Consider the following 5,333-nt stretch of genomic DNA (forward strand, 5'->3'; position numbering starts at 1 on the left):
GCAAGAATTGCTAAAGACCATCCCGTCGAGCAAATCTACAATGATATTCAAACCGGGAGAATCACTCGCTCTAAAACTCGTTTAGCTAACTTTTGTGAAAACTATTCTTTCATCTCTAGCATTGAACCTATGAAGGTCGAAGAAGCATTGGAAGATCCGGATTGGATAAATCGTATGCATGAAGAGCTACACAACTTTGAGAGGAACCAAGTTTGGACATTGGTTGAGAAGCCCGACAACAACCACAACATCATCGGTACCAAATGGGTATTTCACAACAAGCAAGATGAAGATGGACAAGTAGTTCGCAAAAAAGTACGTCTCGTCGCCCAAGGCTACACACAAGTCGAAGGTATGGACTATGGTGAGACTTACGCTCCTGTTGCTAGACTTGAGTCCATTCGCATCTTACTTGCCTATGCTAATCACCATGATATCACCTTGTACCAAATGGACATTAAAAGTGCTTTTCTAAATGGTGAAATAGAAGAGGAAGTTTATGTTAAGCAACCTCCCAGCTTTGTCAATCCTAAGAAACCAAACCATGTTTACAAACTTCACAAAGCCCTTTATGGTCTTAAACAAGCTCCTAGAGCATGGTATAAATGCTTGACCAAGTTCCTCATTGAAAAAGGCTTTGAAATTGGGAAAATTGATTCCACACTTTTTAATAAAAGGGTTAATGGAGAACTATTTGTGTGCCAAATCTATGTTGATGATATTATATTTGGTTCAACTAACCCTCATTTTAGTGAAAAGTTTGGGAAGCTAATGTCGGAGAAGTTTGAGATGTCTATGATGAGTGAACTCAAATTCTTTCTTGGTTTGCAAATCAAGCAAACTAAGGAAGGTACCTTTGTCTCTCGAACGAAGTACACCAAGGACCTATTCAAGAAGTTCAATATGCAAGAATGCAAAGGTATGACTACACCCATGCCTACTAGTGGACATCTTGACTTGGCCAAAGATGGTGAACCGGTTGATCAAAAGGTTTATCGCTCTATGATTGGTTCATTGTTATATCTATGTGCTTCACGTCCCGATATCATGCTAAGTGTGTGCATGTGTGCACGATATCAAGCTGCTCCTAAAGAATGTCATCTTAAGGCCGTGAAAAGGATAGTGATATACTTAATCCATACACCAAATTTTGGCATTTGGTATCCTAAGAGGGCCTCTTTCGATCTTGTTGGCTACTCCGACTCGGACTATGCCGGAGACAAGGTTGATAGAAAGTCCACTTCGGGTACTTGTCAATTTCTTGGTAGATCTCTTGTGTCTTGGTCCTCCAAGAAACAAAACTCGGTATCCTTATCCACCGCCGAAGCGGAATACATTACCGTTGGTTCATGTTGTGCTCAATTACTTTGGATGACCCAAACTCTTAAAGATTATGGGATATATGTGAAACATGTTCCATTGCTTTGTGACAATGAAAGTGCTATCAAAATTGGTCATAATCCCGTATTCTCGAACTAAGCATATTGAAGTTCGTCATCATTTAATTCGAGATCATGTTGCTAAGGGTGACATTAATCTTAAGCATGTTCGCACCGAAAAGCAATTAGCGGATATATTCACTAAACCTCTTGATGAGAAAGTGTTTTGCAGGTTGAGAGGATAATTGAACATCATAGATGCTTCAAACTTGGAGTAGAAACTCCATTGGACACATGCAATACATGAGCTTATGACTAATCCTTGATATTTCTCTTATGATGAAGATCTTATGTCTTGGATATATTTGCATCTTGCATGTTATATAACCCATGTAGGTACTTGGTTGAATCAAATTCCATGAGATTGTAATCTACTCACATCTTGAGCAATCTCTACATCACCAAGCTTCTACACTATGGTGATTGAAGACAAGGAAGCATGGAACCATTCAAACATATCCTTTGACTAATTCTATGTTGAGCTTCATGATTGTCATTTTGGATACACAAGTGCTCTTCCTTGCAAGAACTAACCCATGTAGGTAGATGGAATCAAATTCCAAGTGGTGCTCCCAATTCTTGATGAGCTACATCAACCTTGAGCAACCCACACAAGTTCAACTACATGTTAAACACCACCAACCAAGGTATGTTATTCCATCTTAGAGAAGCTTTACTCCAAGTCATGAGCTAAAGCAACTCGACAAGATGTGAATACATCAAGATGCTTAAATGAAAAATGGCAACCCCATTTTGAGCTTAAACGATGAGTATGACCTATGATCAAGTGATCTCACTTGACTCCTAAGTCAATATACTCTAACATAGGTGACTTTGTCGCCGACCATCTCTAGATGAAGTTCTCTTGTGTTCTTTTCTGTGTTTTTGCATTTGTCTCATGCATATTTGTTTCCCCTTTCAAAAAAAAACTTCTTCTAGATTTCTTTCTGTTTGCCTGCATTTTTCTGCATCCAATTCATTATTTGTTTCCCCTTTCAAAAAAACTTCTTCTAGATTTCTTTCTGTTTGCTCTGCATTTTTCTGCATCCAATTCATTGTATATCATTCAGTAAATTCCTTGCAAATCTTTGTGAGATCTTACTAGTCTAGTGAGCTGAGGTGACAAGTGTTTTCTCTACGATGAACTCGATTACACCGATTTGTTGTTTTCGGTCCAACCGAATCCTTTCGGTACAACTGACGCATACCACTCGGTGCCACCGATTTCACAAAAGGAAAAACAGTTTGCCACTTATTCTATGTTTCTTCTGATCCAGCTCCACTCAATGAATCTTGTCCTCTACAAGCATCACATTTATTATAAATGCTTTGTGCTATGACTCAAGGATCAAACCCTTCTTGGAAATTGATGTCAAAGGGGGAGAGAGAGATCACATCAAAGCTTATCACTTCCAAAAGGGAGAGAGCATTACTTCAACAGGGGGAGAAAGAGATCTGCAGGGGGAGAGAATACTCAAGTAGAAAGTATTTCTCAAGGATCCCAGATGCTTGGTGTTCAAGAGGAGAGATGCCACATGTCTTCTTGAGGGGAAGGACATGTTCATATGTGCTTATTTGCATTAGCTCTGTTCAATTACATCCTTCAGCTCTGATTTTCTGTTCCCTATCTTCTCCCAGTATCCCATGCTAGATTCAGGGGGAGCAAGACATCTAAGGGAAAGAAATCATTTAAATTCATTGCATATCTTTACTCTTGGGGACATGTCTAATCCAATGTGGTACTTAGTACTCACTCTCTACATGTCATCCCAGTCTTGGTATTCTTGTGGTTTCTTATGTTTGCTCTGGCTAGTAGATGTACCTGTGTTATCTAATCTTGTTTATGCAGGTTCATTCCATCCTAAGCCAACTCAAGACTACAAGGTAAGTATATGCATCACAATCATGTGTATGAGGAATTCTTGCTGATGTACATACTGTTTGCAAGAAGGACTCATGAGCATGAAGGTATTTTCTTAAATATTCTTTGCTCTGATGCATATGGCCAAGATACATGTAACACATTGCCTGCTCTATCATGGTTATGCTCTCACATGCTTCTATATTCCATATTCACATGATTGCATACATGTAGGGGGATCCTATGCCTGTTACATGTCTTTCCAAAGCTTTACTTGCTATTCTTTATATCTTTATCTAAAGCTTTGATGTATGTTGTCATCAATTACCAAAAAGGGGGAGATTGAAAGCACAAGTGCTCCCTAGGTGGTTTTGGTAATTAATGTCAACATATCTCTTGATGGACTAACACTTTTATCTAGTATGTTTCAGATAAGTTCAACAATGGAGTGGCATGGACTAAAAGATGTGGGAACTCCTTCTAGATGCTAAGGACAAAGGATTGGCTCAAGCTTCAAGCTCAAGAATCTTCATTTTACATTTTAGGGATCCAAGATCACATTGAGTCTATAGGAAAAGTCAATACTATCAAGAAGGGATGAGGTGTTGCTTAATGAGTTTCTTGCTCCACAGTGCTTAGTGATATGCTCCAAAACCCTCAACTACTTTCCCACTTCCACACATATGACCTAAACCTCAAGTCAAACTCGGCCCCGCTGATTCTTTCTATCCGGCGCCACCGAGTTCAGATGTCTTAGCCACTGCCACAAACCCTAGACAAATCGGTCTCACCGATAGGGATCTCGGTCTCACCGAGATGGGATTGTAATCTCTCTGTGTATGTTCATTACCAAAATCGGTCTCACCGAGTTTGAGCAATCGGTACTACCGAGATTACAATGCAAACTCTCTGGTTAACTTATTACCAAAATCGATCCCACCGAGTTTGAGTAATCAGTCCCGTCGAGTTTGCCTGACCAACTCTCTGGTTAGCTAATTACCAAAATCGGTCTCATCGAGTTTGTGTAATTGGTCTCACAGAGATTACGTTATGCCCTAACCCTAACCATATCGGTCTCACCGAGTTGCATGTCGGTCCCACCGAAAATCCTAACGGTCACTAGATTTACTAAATCGGTCCGACCGAGTTTGTTGATTCGGTCCCACCGAGTTTGGTAAATTGTGTGTAACGGTTAGATTTTGTGTGGAGGCTATATATACCCCTCCACCTCCTCTTCATTCGTAGAGAGAGCCATCAGAACAAACCTACACTTCCAACTTACCAGTTCTGAGAGAGAACCACCTATTCATGTGTTGAGGCCAAGATATTCCATTCCTACCATATGAATCTTGATCTCTAGCCTTCCCCAAGTTGCTTTCCACTCAAATCTTCTTTCCACCAGATTCAAATCCTATGAGAGAGAGTTGAGTGTTGGGGAGACTATCATTTGAAGGACAAGAGCAAGGAGTTCATCATTAACGCACCATTTGTTACTTCTTGGAGAGTGGTGTCTCCTAGATTGGCTTGGTGTCACTTGGGAGCATCCGACAAGATTGTGGAGTTGAACCAAGGAGTTTGTAAGGGCAAGGAGATCGCCTACTTCGTGAAGATCTACCGCTAGTGAGGCAAGTCCTTCGTGGGCGACGGCCATGGTGGGATAGACAAGGTTGCTTCTTCGTGGACCCTTCGTGGGTGGAGCCCTCCGTGGACTCGCGCAACTATTACCCTTCATGGGTTGAAGTCTCCATCAACGTGGATGTATGATAGCACCACCTATCGGAACCACGACAAAAACATCCGTGTCTCCAATTGCGTTTGAATCCTCCAAAACCCTTCCCTTTACATTCTTGCAAGTTGCATGCTTTACTTTCCGCTGCTCATATACTCTTTGCATGCTTGCTTGTTATGTATTGTGAATGTTAAACTTGTGCCTAAACTCCACTTAAACTTAAAGAAGTTAAAAACTGCAACTTTGATACTTAGTGTCTAATCACCCCCCCCCCCTCTAGACACCTCTTCTCAAGGTCCTACAA

Source organism: Triticum dicoccoides, chromosome 7B, assembly GCF_002162155.2.
Source record: "Triticum dicoccoides isolate Atlit2015 ecotype Zavitan chromosome 7B, WEW_v2.0, whole genome shotgun sequence".
NCBI lineage: Eukaryota > Viridiplantae > Streptophyta > Magnoliopsida > Poales > Poaceae > Triticum > Triticum dicoccoides.